This window comes from Canis lupus, chromosome 7, assembly GCF_048164855.1.
Source record: "Canis lupus baileyi chromosome 7, mCanLup2.hap1, whole genome shotgun sequence".
Lineage (NCBI taxonomy): Eukaryota > Metazoa > Chordata > Mammalia > Carnivora > Canidae > Canis > Canis lupus.
The window spans coordinates 23,199,956-23,216,217 of NC_132844.1; the positions used below are offsets into that span (position 1 = coordinate 23,199,956).

Here is a 16,262-nt window from a genome sequence, read left to right on the forward strand (position 1 = left end):
GTCGGGCTCCCGGTGCATGGAGCCTGCTTCTCCCTCTGCCTATGTCTCTGCCTCTCTCTCTCTCTCTCTCTCTGTGACTATCATAAATAAATAAAAATTAAAAAAAAAAAAAAAGAAATCACAAAAGATCCTGAATAGACAAAACAGTCTTGAGAAAGAAGAACAAAGCTGGAGGCATTCTGCTTCCTGATTTCAAACTACATTACAAAGCTATAGTAATCAAAACAGTATGGTATTTGGATAAAAACAGATAGATCAGTGGAACAGAATACAAAGCCCAGAAATTAACCCATGTATATTTGGTCAGTTAATTTACAATAAAGAAGCCAAGGCAAAAAAAAAAAAAAAAACCCAACAAACAAACAAAAAAAGAAGCCAAGGCTAGGCAATGGAGAGAGGATGGCTATTCAGTAAATGGTGTTGGGAAAATTGAAAAGCTATACATGCAAAAGAATGAAACTGGACCTCTGTCTTACAACATACACAAAAATTAACTCAAAATGGATTAAAGACTTACATGAAAGACCTGAAACCATAAAACTCCTAGAAGAAAACACAGACAGTAAGCTTCTTGATTAGGTCTTTATGATGATTTTTTGAATCTGACAGCAAAAACAAAGAGAACAAAAGCAAAAATAATAAGTAGGGCTACATCAAACTAAAAAACTTTGGTACAGCAAATCAAACTGTCAACCTACTGAAAGGGAGAAATGAAAAGGCAGCCTACTGAAAGGGAGAAAATAATTTGTAAATCCTATATCTGATAAGGGGCTAATATTCAAGATATTAGAAAGAACTTACATAAATCACTAGCAAAAATAGAAACCCACAAAAACAAAAAATAATCTGATCAAAAAATGATCAGAAGATCTGAATAGATGTTTTTCCAGAGAAGACGTACGGATAGCCCACAGGTACATGAAAAGATGTTCAGCATCATTAATTATCAGGGAAGTGGAAATCAAAACTATAATGAGATGTCACTTCATACCAGCTAGAATGGCTGTTATCAAAAAGACAAATAACAAGTGTTGGCAAGAATGTGGAGAAAAGAGAATCCTTGTATACTATGAGTGGGAATGTAAATTGGGCCACTATGGAAAACCATTTGGAAGTTCCTCAGAAAATTGAAATAGAACTACTGGATCATCTGGCAATTCCACTTCTGGGTATTTATGTGAAAAAAGCAAAAACATGAATTTGGAAAGATATCTGTACCACCATGTTCATTGTGGCTTTATTTACAATAGCTAAGATATGAAAACAACCTAAGTGCTTATTGATAGATGAATGGATAAAGAAATTATTATTTATACATGCACATGAAATATGTTTTTAGTGGAATATTATTCAGCCATGAAAAATGCAATCTCACTATTTGCAACAACATGGGTGGACCTCACGGACATTATGTTAGGTGAAATAAATGGGGCAGAGAAAGACAAATCTTAAAAAAAAAACATACAAACAATCTCCTGATAGGTAGAAAAACTGGTGGTTGTAAGAGCTGGGGTGGATAAAATGGGTGAACTGTTTATTTTAAATAAAAATTGTTTAAGTTAGTAAGCCTACTGTTTGAAAGCCTCAGTCCCTTCTATCTCTAAAGTTCCACTGAACATGCTATAGGGAATAGTTATAAGTTATACTTTGTGGAACAATTTGTAGACCTTCTTCGACATCCTTCTAGTAATATACTTAACACTTCGTTGTAGTTTGTTGTCTGTCTCCCACACTATATCTGAGCCCCTTGAAAGGAAGAATTGTGTCTCATTCTTACCAATTGCTGGCATTACCTAACAAATGGCTCAGCACATGTTTATTAAGTGACATTGCATTCCACAGCAGAGGGAAGCAAGCTTGAAAGGAACAATACAACCTCATATTAAATACACAATTAGCAACTTTCTATACTAAACACAAATTTTAGCACTAAAGAAGCTATTTGACAATTACATAATTTTTCTTTTATCTCTCATATACAGTCATTTGTAGTTTTATGAATTCTTTCTAGAAATGTTTTTTGACTCTGATCCTTCCATGCCATCCTTCTGCCATGCCATGCCTGTTCTCAAGTGTCCTCCTTCTCTTTATCTCTTGTTTGGACTATGGAAGCAGCCTGCAAGCCTTTCCCAGACGTAGTCTTCTATCTCCTCCGCACTGTTGCTGTCCTCAGCAAGTCCTTTGGCCTTCGCTCCCTATAGGATAAGGTGTAAACCTTTGCTGTCCAATTCAGTATCCACTAGCTACACATGGCTACTAAGCTCTTAAAATGTGACCAGTCCAAATTGGGATGTTAATAGATATAAAACCCACACTGCATTTTAAAGACCTAGTGAGAAAAAAGGATATAGTGTCTCACTAATAATTTTTATATTGATTACACATTGAAATGGTTATATTTTACATAAATTGGTCTAAATAATGTATCATCAAAATTAATTTATAATAAAAGATTAATTTCTCCTGATTCTTTTTATTTTTTTAATGTGGATACTAGGAAATTTGAAATCATGTGTATGGTTCACCAGATATATCTATTGGTCAGCGCTAGCCTTAACTGTATCATGACATTTAAGGTTTCTTATAACCTGGCCTCAGATACTGCTTTAGCCTTGTATCCCAGCTCTTGCTGACCTCCTCAGAATTTCTCAGAACTCCCAGATCTCACCAGGTCTATTTATACTTGTGGGGTGGGTTTTTTTCTCATATTCTGTTCCCTTCTAAATGTTCTTCTCTTTCCTTGTTAGCTTTAAAAATCCTACTCAGATTTTTAGGACCTGATTTAATTGTCCCATGCTAGTGAAGTTGTACCCCATTTCCTCAGACAGAATTAGCCACTTCTCTCTGTCGCAGGCTCTTGGTACCTCTGTTATTTTGCTTACCTTGCTGTGCTGCCATGGTGTGTCTTCTTAACTAGGTTTCTCAAGGAAAAGGCTGCAGCTTATTCCTACGAGGGCAGGACCTCGTGTCTACTGGACATTTAATTGACATTTCTTAAATTAATGTATGAATTAATTTAATCCTACTGCTGCACACACTGCTCTTCTTACATATATCCAGCCTTGACCATCTGAACCATTGGCCATGGAAAAAAATTGGATGTTGAGGTGAACTGTTGTAATGGACCTCTCAGACATGACCCCAATTTGAGATTTTTATGTTCAATGAAATGGCCTCTTCATCCTCACTGGATGACTTACAGTAACTAAAAAATTATATATTTGAATTTATGAAATCTATGGATATTATACAGACTGAGTATAAAATGACAGTATAACATGACATTTTTACTATTTTGTTTACAGGGGTTTCATAGAAGATATTTTCAATTGAAGATTCCACTTCTAAACAAGATTGAAAGTCACTGTTCTAATCCTAAATTTCATTTACATTTCTGTCCCAAAGTTCTCCTAGTTTCTCGTATCATGTGAATTCATATAGAGTAAGACTTCTCAACTCTGGCTGCACAAGAGATACAACTGGGAAGCTTCCAAAAATACCCATGCCCAGGCCTCCCCCAAGGGTCCTGCTAGAATTGAGCTGGGGACGGAGGGCCCAGGCACCAGTATTTATGAAAAGCATAAATATCTTGTAATAAGTTGATTCCACAAGTGCTTAGAGAGCCAGGTAAACTATAAAAATGTGGAAGTTTTTAGTTGATCATTTTTCTTTCCTTTTATTGAAGATACTGTGAGTGAAGGTAATGCGATGTTGCTCTTAATATATGATTTCAGGGCCAAAACCAAAATTTATTTAAACCTAAGTTCTGTGGACTATTCCCTAAATTGTCTGAAGTTAAAGTTTCCCATTTTGGTCATTTTCTAGAACCTACATGCAGCAGAATTTTAATGTTCCTTATTAGTAGAAGTAGCTAACAATAGTATCTATTTTAGATCATGGAAAGAGGACTGACAAGGGCAGTGGGTGTAAGAAGTTTGCACAGGTAGTAGCCTTCCTGGCATCCTTGTTAGCCTGAATAAACAGTTCTCCCATGACACGACCTTCATAGCCCTACCGTGTTGATAAAATCTGACATTCTGCTTAATCACTTTTTAATGAAACTGTTCCTTTTGTTCCTGGTATGTGGGAAACCAATGCCTTTTTTAAGGTGTGGGAAAGAATAACTTTAATTTCCTAATTCAGTAAAACGGGCCGGTGATGCACATATAATTCTTGTGGAGACAAGAGAAAAAATTACCTAAATTCTATATTTTCATACATTTTTAAAAAGTTCTAAAGTACCGAAAATCTTGAAAAGAAGAAAATCTGGGATAAATACTCTGGTGACATGGTCAGAAAAAAATCCCATGAACTCTGATAGCGTGTTCCATGTCATTGGTGTATACCGTTAAAATGTAAATGTAAATAAGCATAAGTTTTGCAAATTAGCAATTTGTTGAAATGGCTGGCTCTTTAGGAAAAAAAAAAAAGAAAGAAAACTACATACTTGGGGTGGAATCCTTTAGGGCATAAAAAGGGATAGAATCCTTTAGTTAACTTGGTTATTTGCAGTCGGTGTGTCATCTGTGTGAGACTGATGTCATGCAGATTGAATGCAGAGGCAAACTTGGTGTGTGTGTGTGTGTGTGTGTGTGTGTGTATGTGTGTGTGTATGTGTGCGTGTGTGTGCGCACGCTTGCTTTAAAGCCCCACTCCCAGAATATGAAGTGAGTGTGAAGGGCACCACAACAACCCCTGGATCTGTCAAGAATGTACCTATTTTTAACAAACTGGATCAAGTGTCAGCACTCAATAGGAGACGAAGAAGGGGGTAGAGACCGTGTTCTACAGATTGAGCGGATGGTAAACGGCCCTCTGGCGTGTTTACAGTACAGCTGTGCATTCTTAATGGCTCTGCCGCTGCCGTGTCAGGTAAAGTTTTCTTTGCACGTGATGAATGGCAGAGAATTCTTCAGCAGAGGGAACCAAAGGAGCTGGGAGGAGGGAAAGGGAAGGGAAGGACGGAAAAGAGAGAGAAAAAGAAACACGCAGCTCCAGAGGGAGATAGTCTGTGCTTTGCAGTTGCTTGTGTGGATAGAAACCAGATGGTAAGCTGGAACACCCGCTTGGCTATCTGAGGAGCCAAACATATGGTTAATGGTCGGGAGAAATAGCTTTCAGAGCCAGGGCTTTGCTGACTGCTTCATATTACAGATTGTTACAGTGTGTCATTACATTGCCAACCTAAGTGCTTAATACCCACTGCGGGCGCTGGGCATACACTTACAAGAAGGACTTTTAGCTCTTTGCTGGCTCTGAATGCCAAAGTGACATCATAGGGAGCCTTAAAATGTCTGGTGTTGGGAGGTAGGGAGAAGAGTAATTTTGTAGTGGAAACAACATTTTTTCTTTTCTAAGCCAAGCCTTCACTCCACTGAACTCTGCTGTTTTTCAGAGAACCTTTTCATACAAGAATGAATCTGTGTGTGTGTGTGTGTGTGTGTGTGTGTGTCTTTCTCTCTGTCTGTCTTTCTCTCACACACACAGACACACATACAAGTTCTGAAACAGAAATCTAAAACACAGGCCATGCCCGCCCCACCCCCAATGGATTTGACAGCCCCCTTTCACCTGGAAGCCACATCACTGCACTCACAGAGCCTGCATTTGAAGTTTCTGTTTGGGGAGCTTTGGGCAACAGCAGGCCTGTGTTATCTAAGGAACTGCTGAGCCCATTCATCTGCTTTTCACGGCCCGCTTCCTTTTATTTTTAGCCAAATCCGTCAGGCCTGACAGGCGGGTAATTCGAGCCAGAGAAAGGGCAGAGCTCCAGGTCCTTTCCACAAAGCAATTCTTCTCCTCCCTCCTGGGAGGGCTCCAGACTTGGCCTGCTTCAGGCAGATGGATTTGTTGAGTCATGTGAGATCATTTACACAAAAACACAGTGAGGCAGTGGAAATTTAAAAAAGAGAGAGAGAGAGAGAGAGAGAGGGTGGGGGAAGAGGAAGGAGGAGGGAAGCCAGGGGGAGTGCGTGCTGCCGTGGCTGCTGCGGAGCATAGGAATTTTGCAGCGAGGCAGCTAGACTGAGGAATGTTGTAGATTCATTTGTGTATAAGGTAATGTCTAGTTTACACAGCGGGGTGGAGCCAGGCTGAGGAGGCTCCTCGAACTGCTCGCCTGTATTTAAAAGCAGAAGGGGGTGTGGGGAAACTTTTTTTTATTTTTATTTTTAAAGCAACGCCCACCAAACAAAGACCACACTGTTGACAACATTGGGTTCCAGTAGCAGTAAACTACCAACAGAATGGTTTAGAGAAAATGAGTTTGCTCTGTGATGTAATACAAGTTTGCTTTGTCCTGACTCCAGCATGACTGAGGCAGCAAGGGAGGGAGGAAAGGAAAATTGGAACAGGGCTCTTGGTTAATGGTTTCCAGAAATTATTTAGCAGGACTTGAGTGGAGGGAGGAAAGTGGGATAATGTGGAGAATTACTTCGAGGTGTACCATAATTGCGGTAGGTAAAATAAAGTCATTACTATGGCTTCCTTGCTCAAGAGGAATTGAGCAACGATTTTGAAATGCCACAGAAGATATCATTTTTCCCTACCACAGTATTCCTTTTCCTCTGGCTTCTGGAACATTAAAAAAAAGCCCAACTCTTGCATCATGGTAAACAGTATTAACAGTTAGTGAATCAGTTTTGTTTACTTTTTATACCACAAGCCTCTAAAACATTCCATTAAAAAATTGTCTTCTGCTCATTCATGAAATTCTTTTTCTTCTTCAAATGTGCTTACATGCATTAGCCGGGCATAGAAGCGGGTTTTTTCCTTCTTATGCTGGACTAATAAAAGAGTTCATGAGAGAGTAACAACTGGGTTATCTAACCGTATGTTATTATGACCAATGTAGTGAGAGTATGCTATGTGGAGGAAAGAGAATATTTTGAAAAGGTTCAGAAAATTAGAAATGGGAGAATTTCAAAATGTACACCATGATTATTTTCACTGTGACACATTTCTGCAATTCTGCATTTATTTAGAGTCCTACTGCGTACCTGTTTTCCCCAGCCTCCCCAGCACCACCATCACGGTAGGTCACCATCACCACAGTTCCTCATACTTGGTTGATAATTGTAGAAGTTGAAACATTTTGCCACGTTTTCCAGACCTAGATATATTCTGATTATATATATGGCTTTAGTAATCATAGAACTTGGCTCATAAATTCCTTCTATGAATACTCACCACTGAGTTATAATAGTAAGCACTCAATCACACCTAACAGTGGTGCTGAAAATAGTCTAATCTAATATTGAAGCCACTCCACTCTTATCCAGGCAGCTCTAATGACCTAACTTTGCATAGGTAAAAGACAGTTTTCATTTTTTTTTAAGATTTTTTTTATTTGACACAGAGAACACAAGCAGAAGGAGTGGCAGGCCGCGGCAGAGCAGGGAGCTCTATGCAGGACCCTGGGATCATATCCTGAGCTGAAAGCAGATGCTTAGCCCACTGAGCCACCCAGGTGCTCCTGTTTTCATTTATTTTATTTGAAGAGAAAATTGGTAAATTTTTGTGGTTTTTAATTGTGCACATTTTGACTATAAGATGTCAACATTAGTTAATGTGATTAAGAGTTGTCATTATTTTGGGTGACCCAGACTGCTGAACAACAGTATCTACAGTGAAGACTTAAAAATATAGCAATGACTAGATTTTCCTTAGGGCTCTGCATGAGCCCTGTAATATTCTTGATATTTTTTTTTAAAAGCATATTTGTCAGGGGATCCCTGGGTGGCTCAGCGGTTTAGCGCCTGCCTTTGGCCCAGGGCGCGATCCTGGAGTCCTGGGATCGAGTCCCACGTCGGGCTCCCGGCATGGAGCCTGCTTCACCCTCCTCCTGTGTCTCTGCCTCTCTCTTTCTCTCTGTGTCTATCATAAATAAATAAAATAAATATTTTTTTTAAAAAAAGCATATTTGTCACAGAAATTTAGTTAACATCTTATAACTAAATGTGTATGTATGTTTCTTAGATAAATGTGGTCACCGTAAACATCTATATGATCTGGGATTTTGTTTTCATTTTGAAATGGAAGCTTTTTTGTTTACAAGTTCATTAAAAACTGAAAACTGTTTCTGTAAAGAAAAAAAAAGATTTGTCATTTTAAACCTACACACATCCTTGAGTGTTCCCTCTGCATCAGGGTTTCTCGGCACTGTTGACATTTTCAACTAAATAATTCTTTATTATGGGGGCTGTTTTGTGCACGGTAGGATATTTAGCAGCATCCCTGGCCTCTACCCACTAGATGCCAGTAGCAGTCTCCCCCAGGCATGACAAAAAGGAAAAAAGAAGTCTCCATGCCTCAGAAATGTCTCCTGGGGGGCAAAGTCACCCTGGCTCAGAACCTGTTTCTGCTATATTCTTATTTTGGTTTGGAAGTTTCTTTACCTCATGCGCTGGGCACTCAGTTACTTTTGAGATCCAATTCAAGGATATAAAGTAACATTTTCCCTCCTGCCATTTATCCTAAAAGGGGGAACCCCAAGTTAGGTCAAGTTTTCCAAGGCTCAAGCTAGGGTATTTTTGGGGGAAACTTTTCCTCCCAGAAGACCTAGAGTTTTGTCCAACAGAGCAGTCTCTCTCTCAGTGCTGGCCTTGGCAGGTGGAACCCTTCAGGGCCGCACAGCGACTTTCCCAGAGCTGTTCAAGAGGAAGTGGCCCCAGCGACTGAGCTTGGGGATGTTGACATAAGAAGAAAGGGAACTTCTCTGCAGGGACCGGAGCAGAGAGCCTAGGCCACAAGTTCAGTGGCTCGCTGCAGGCCCTCCGCCTTCATATCCAGCCCCAGAAAGAGGGAAAGGCGGCGACAACAGTTCTTTCTTTGGAGCAAAGCAGACATCCTCCCCATCCCGATGGCTGTGGTCGCAGAAGCTGGAACTCTCGTTAAACCAGGAATGTGGAGCTCTCCACGGGCTAAGGCAGGCATAAATTTCCTCTGTTTGTTTTGTGAGGACTAGTGTCGACTGCTGTAATGAGATCAGAGGATACCCCAGGGACAAGGCCTCCAGGTCGGCTGCTGGAGCCGTTTTCTGTGGCTGTTCTCTTGGCTGCTGTGGAAGAACGCAGTGACTCCACCGACCTCGGTTATGATGGGGGGGGGGGGGTGCCCTCCTTCCATTCCTTGCCATCTTGCCTCTCCGAGGCTACCAGAACGTCAGCGTGCGGCCATCCAGTTCTAAGTCATGGAAAAGCTCGTGTGAGGCAGATTCCTTTCCTCAGACCTGAGGACGGACCTGGTTGTGTGCGGGAAGTGGGGTCTTGTACCGGGAGCTGACTTCCTTGGGAAACTGCCTGCACTGCTGATGCTGGCTGGGGGTTCGTTTCTCAGCTCCTGGGCCCCCCTCTGCCCTTCCTCACCCGACATTGCTGTGCTAGGAAGAGTTAGGGTATGAGTCACAACAATGTAGCGTATGCTACAAAGGACATATTTCTGGCTCTAGCCTGGATTATAGCCAATTGGCCATCTACAGGACCCTAAATATAGGCAGAGTTGAGTTTAGAGATATCCCCAAACTACATATTTCTGGCACCATAGTATAGACTGAGCTGGTTCAGCCTGGCCCACTTCTAGCCCCCTCTGCCCAACTCTTCCGCCACCCCCACCCCCCAATCCTTAGGTATGTTGGATAAAAGAGAAAATAGAACTTACAAGGGAAATTCCCATGTGCCAGAAGCCATTGATGCCTCAGGCCTGTGAGTGATCCAGACCTGGCCAGATTCTAGGGGGTGTGATGGTTTTACTTCCATGGGAGCTATTTGCCAAAAGGGGCAAGTAGAATTGCCCTTAGAGTCTGTGTCGGGCTTTGAGTTTGTGTGTTTAGGGTACAGTGATAGAAGATGGAAATCCAGGGTTATGCCGTTTGAATAGCTGTGGGGTCTGCAGTTCACTACCTGCACAGTATAGGAACTTCAGTAGTTTTGACTAAGCTGGTTTGAGAGCATTAAAAGCTGTAGAGTCCTGGCAGAAGCAAACACTAGGTCCCTCTGGAAAGGTTAACAACGCAGGACGTGATACAGCCTCACAAAGAACAAGCCACACTAAGGAGAAGCTGGTGTATTGGGAAGTACGGAATGAGAGCCTCAGGAAAGCAGAGGTTAATAGTAAATCCCTGAGACTGCTTTTGACTAGGGCCCGTCCTGCCAAATTGAGCTTCCTTCTGAGGATTAATGAAAGTCCCCTCCCAGAGGAACAGGGCATTACGCCCGATCTGACTTACTAAGCAGATGAGTTTCAGTTGTAAGCACCAGCCCCCAGTAAGGCAATCGCCCCTTCATTACACTTGTCCTCAAGGTATTCTTGAGAATATTTAAATGCCTTCATTGGAAACCTTCTATTGGAGAGATAGCTGGTCTCCTTGAGCTTCTGTAAAGAGATACCTTTCTAGCGATTTCCCTTGCCATCGGTTCCTTTTCAGTGGGTCATTCTGAAGCAACCTGCTAACCAGGCTTTCTGTTAAATTATTTTAGCTTCTCAGCAAATCACAGGAAATGTGTTTGCCTAAATTGTTAAGCAAACCCCTCCAGGGAGAAGGAAGCCGGGATTGTTTGAAGGTCTCTGGGATTCTTTCAGAATAATATCAGAGAAACCCAGGTAGTCAGGCATGGCTGGTAAACCATCTTAGATGAATACGGTTTGGCCTTCTCAATCCATGGTGGACAAATAGATAGGGGATTTCCTAGAGCTCTGGGCAGCCACCAAGTACACCCCATGTAGTGACACGCACTGTTGGCAGACATGAACTCAGGATGCTGAAATGAAAGCATGCTCCTTTATTTATTAATAGGGTGATGAAATCTCTTAGGTGTAACTTTTTCTGCTGAGGCATGCAGAGGGTACCAGAAAGTACCCTCTTGACTTAAAAAGCGATGCCATACATCTTAAGAGAAAATTTTTCAATCTTTTATTCTTAATTTGGACCTGTTTTTTTTTTTTTTCTTTTAGTCTCAAAATGTTCCGGCCAAATGAGAAGTAGATATACATTTTGACATTAAAGCATCAGAAGAGGATAAGTGGAAATAGGCTCAATCGGTGCCAGATTTAAGGAAGATCTTCCTGAAAGTTTGTCTTAGTTAGGGCTGCTATAACAGAACACCATAGACTGAGTAGCTTGAACAATGGTTTATTTCTCACAGTGCTGGAAGCTGGGAAGTCCAAGATCAAGATGCCGGCCCATTTGGTTCTAGTGAGGGACCTCTTGCAGATGGTTGACTTCCTGATACATCCACACACACGGCAGGGAGAGGGGAAGAGAGAAATTGTGCACACACATGCAGGTTCTCTGGTATGTCTTCTCATACTGGCACTAACCCCATCATGAGGGCTCCACCCTCATAACCTCATCTAAACCTAATTACCTGCCCCAAAGCCCTGCCTCTAAATACCATCACATTGGGAATTGAGCAATCTATGATTTTGGAGGGTATAAACATTCAGTCTATAACATTATATAACAACATTATAATTACATTTTACATATATTGAAAGCCTACTGTGTGTAGGGTGGTGGGACAGGTGCTGACTATTTGGGCATAAAACAGATAAGATATCTTCCTTTGGAAAACATAGAATCCAGTAGGTGGTTGAGAAGTAAACTCCTACGTGCAATTACATGCAGAATGAGGTAGTGCTGAATGGTGATGGGAAACAGAGGAGGGGAAGGACTTCATCTCTTAACACCATGCATTAAATACTTTCCTCATGGGAACCCTGGGTGGTGCAGCGGTTTAGCGCCTGCCTTTGGCCCAGGGCGCGATCCTGGAGACCCGGGATCGAATCCCACGTCGGGCTCCCTGCATGGAGCCTGCTTCTCCTCTGCCTGTGTCTCTCCCTCTCTCTCTCTCTCTGTGACTATCATAAATAGATAAAAATTGAAAAAAAAATTTGAAAAAATACTTTCCTCATGTTACCCCATTTAATCTTCAAAATAATCTTAGGACATATAAATAATTTCCCCCCATTTTCTGGGTAAAGAGATAAAGACTCAGGGAGGGTTAGTAACTTACTGAAATCACATGCAAAGACACAGAATTGATAACTCAGATGGAATGACTTAGCTCCCGAGTTCTACTTTTCCCACTCGCCTGGAAGGCTTGCTGCACCATGAAGCCATAGCCCTATAGCCCTGGAGGGATCAGGAGACAGAATGGGAGCCCCAGTCCTGGAGATTTAAAGAAACAGTCCCATGACTTACACAAAAAGTATATGATGGAAGATAAAAACTGGCGGACCAAATCCAACCCCAATTTTCCAAAATGGTAACATAAATTGCCAACATTGAACAAGCACATGACTTTACATAATCTCTCCATTTTCTGTCCTTCTTGATTATCAGAAGCTCAGGGAACATGTACTTTGTTCCTACTTTTCTGGATTTGAGTGGCAGCCTCTCCGGGGATCCCTGTCTTCATTGGGAGGGAATGACAACTCATTGTCTTCTCTGGCCTGCCCATTCCTTCATCTTATTCTTTCTTGACTCCTGTAGGCATCTGAATCTGTGTCCGCTGGTTTAGATAGTCACACAGGCAAGAGGAGTAGGCTGAGCCAGGTAACCCCTTGGGAGTTCTATATTGTGCCTTTAATTAAGATATTCCTAAATTACTGAGGGACTAAAAATGATCTTTATAGAGTGATAGCCCTGAATCTAAACATTTGATATCGTTGTGTATGATTTCATGAAGTGGAGGAAGCCTTCAACACGTGTGCCAGAAGTAGTCCTTTGACAGCAATGGACACACACTATCACTTGGCATTCTTACTACACCTCGTTTAGCTCTCAGGGCAATGTTTTTGTGCCCCCAGCACTCTTCTTTATAATTTATAATCCTCTTATTTCCTCTTCCTTATCACAATTTCTTGTTGAACCATTGGTCATATGCTAGTTGAAATTTCGGAACACCAATTTTCAAATTGTGTTACCAGTCCTTGGGGAAGAAGGCCTCTAATCATGCTTGATGGGAAGATGCTCTCATCCTTCTGACTTGGGTTGGTGGTTTTCATGGCATATTGTGAAGGCAGGGCATGAGGGCAAGGCACAATGGCAAACATTGCTCATTCTCTTAGGGCAGAACTGTGTCATGGCATGTTTGCTGCCTAAATGTGCGGGTGGCAAGGACAGCAGGTCCTGAAGAACCAGAGACATATGTTTGCTGTGACTTTGAGGATGGAGAAGGGCCTTCGGGGAGTTCCTCAAGGAGCTCTGCTCTGATTCCTCTGCTTCTCCAGAAAGGAAGGAGCCAGCTGTGTGGGAGCTCTGTGTGCATTTGGGGAATGGGACGGGGTCTGTTTGTTGCTTGACTTTTGGATCCTTTAATCCCAGCACCGTGCTCCTTAGTGTGGAAGAGAGGAATTGGACTGTCTGTAAGAAAATGGTCTTAAGTGTATCCAGTCTTGTACAAGGATTCTATCCAATTGAAGGTTGTCAAGATTTCACTTCAGAGACATGTAAATTACTCCAACTCATAAAAGCAGGGGTTGGAGAGTATTAGAGATGTATCTTTCATCTGTTTGTCTGATTTTCCAAGCTTCTAAGTCCTAGATTTAGAGAATTTCCTGTAGAGTTTTGTCCTCTTGCCTTTCCCCCCTTTCTCTCCAAACCCTGTTTGTGTCTTTATGACTTTGCTTAATTCTTCCTCACAAGTTTTCGGGTCCTCATGCTTGAGCCCTCTGTCCACCTAAGCTGCTGGATTTGGTGGTGGGAGGGAAGAAACAAGAGGCTGTTCCACAGACTGATGTCAGGGTACATTATATCTAAAAGCCAGCAAGGTCATTAACCTTGTGAGTGACCTGCTTGCTCCTAGGGGGCTATTTGCCATAGGAGTGCCTGAGCAACCCAGCTCTGTGTTATATAACCAAAGCCTTCTAGAAAGAATGTCTTAGAAGGGGGTGGGAGAGTTGGAGTGGGGAGAAAGCCCAGATCATCATACTCCGTTCTATATTGGCAGTATTAGTTGCATTTTCAAAGGCCAAAAAATAGCACTACACACACACACACACACACACACACACACACATACACACAGCCCTTCGACATGTTTAAGAGTGTCAAGAGTAAGAACAAATACTCTAAAGAGTACTCTCGTTAGCTAGAGTAGAGACTAGAATAAAGTTGGCTTATGCTGTTCTCACCATACCCCTATGGCACATTATCAGTGATCCAGGGAAAATAGACTTCTCTCTGTGGTAGGTGGAGGCTGATGGTAAATAAATAGTGGCGAAACAGGTAAGCCCGGTCTTAACCTACTCCGGCTCCACTTGCTGACACCCAGAGAAGCTGTAGGATGCGGTGCTATCACCAGGAGCCTGAGTCTCTCCGTCTCTTCTGTCCATGAGGACCTGGCTGGTGAGAGGCACTTGTCTGCATCACTGAACCTGTCCCTAGATACCTTTGCTTACCTGCCCTTTCGTTTTCTTCTCTCTTTGTAGCCTTCATCTTTTCTGTTCATTCTCTCTTTGATCTCTTATTCTTCCCCTGTCTCTACTTTTCTGCTTACTCACACTTCTCCCCACCTGGAAAGATGAATTACATTTCATTAACCTTTCCAGAGCCCAAGGTTGACCACAGGCTTTGTTTCCCATGGAGCCAACTCTGTTAGGATCAACTGAGTGGAAGTCACACTTTAGCTTCTGTGATTGACTTTCTCCAGGCACCCTTTGAAAGGTATCTGTACATGCCTTTTGTTTAGTATCAGAGGAATCCAACTTCGTGAACGATTAAAAAGAAACACTGAAAAATAGAATAAAGAAGAAAACGCCCTTAATTCCACTATAGTAACACACATATCTTTCCCCCAATACTTTATATTTAAGATGCAATTTCCTTTTTTAAGCTCTGTATTTCTCTAAGCTTCTAAATGGAATTGGCTGCAAAACAACCAGGTCCTCTCTGTTTCAAAGGAGATTTAAAGTACTTGGTACAACAAGGCCAGTCTTTTTGGTTGCTGGCCAGAAGCAAACTGACCCAATTTCTAAAACTGTCATCTGTATGCTGAGGTGTTTTTGGTTAATGATGGTGTGTATGGTGTGTGTGTGTGTGTGTGTGTGTGTGTGTATTAAGAGAGATCTCTCATTTGTAGGCTTTGTGCATATTTTAATTCTGTAGTATCTTGAAATGAAGCCACTTGCAGCCCAGGGTCTACTGCCTATGACAGCATGACTAAGAATTCTGAATCTGGTTTCCTAATTTAAAAAACTACCCCTCAGATCAATATCAGTACTATCTGAGAGCACTAATATAAAAGTGTATTGTACAGTTTTGAGCACTGTACAGCTGTAAGATATTCTTAACAATATTTTTCTAAAACGTTTACAGTCCTGGACATTAAGAGATTTTCCTTTTTTAAAAAACCGCAGAGGCAATTTGCAATGATTGTCAACATTGTGTTTAAGAGTCAACATTATGAGTCTATATCTTCCTAGGCTCTGTGAGTGAGAGCAAAGAAAAAAAAAATCTAAGCGTAATATTTATTAAGAATTTTCTATGTGACTAATATTTCCCTCAATGAGTTTTTATTTTGGCTTTGTTGTAGAACCAACATACGTGAAAATGACAAGACCACTTAGAGTGGTGGGGGGCACAGGGGAGGATCCATAATTATTTTAGTGCAGACTGTGTATCTAAGATGTGAGGGAATGGGGACTGTGGCATGATTGGAGCTGGGTGGAATTTCCTTGGGGAAATTATGTTCAAGAATCTTTGTCTGTTTATTATTATCTTCTTGTGCCCACCTTTCCTGTGTTGATACCAATGTGTACATTTTAATGGAATTGTGATATCAGGCATCTATGCAAGGCATTCGGACAAGTTTCCCAGTTAAGTGCTGGACCGTAGGTTTTAAGTGGATTGAATTTCATATCTTAAAAAGGAAACAGCATGTATAGAATTCTACTTTATCTTTTTAAGATTTTGTTTGTTTATTCATGAGAGACACACAGAGGCAGAGACATAGGCAGAGGGAGAAGCAGGCTCCCTGCAGGGAGCCTGATGCTGGACTCAATCCCAGGACCCTGGGGTCACGACCTGAGCCAATGGCAGACGCTCAACCATTGAGCCATCCAGGCACCCCTAGAATTCTGTTTAAAACAAATTTATTAGCATCTGCTTCTGGAATTCAAAGAGTAAAAGTTTTATGCATAATTTTCTTTCAGTCACTGTAAGATTGGTTAGGATTAGATACTGAGTTTTCTTGACTTTGAAGTAGCAATCGATTACAGTCATACAAGACGTCAAGTATATCAAGTAACAAGGGGTGTTTGGA

The 16,262-nt window shown here is 41.5% G+C and overlaps 1 protein-coding gene across 6 annotated transcripts in view; it reads left to right on the plus strand.

The window, feature by feature from the left end:
* BACH2 (BTB domain and CNC homolog 2) overlaps positions 1-16,262 on the plus strand; it is a 359,456-nt gene that overhangs the window by 80,773 nt on the left and 262,421 nt on the right. For 2 of the 6 annotated variants that reach the window (XM_072832053.1, XM_072832050.1), the window contains exon 1: positions 4,610-4,872. The exons of the other annotated variants lie outside the window; for them this stretch is intronic. The gene's annotated coding sequence lies outside the window, so the exon portion shown is untranslated. Of the gene's footprint in view, positions 1-4,609; positions 4,873-16,262 lie in introns of those variants that run through there. 6 annotated transcript variants of the gene reach the window in all.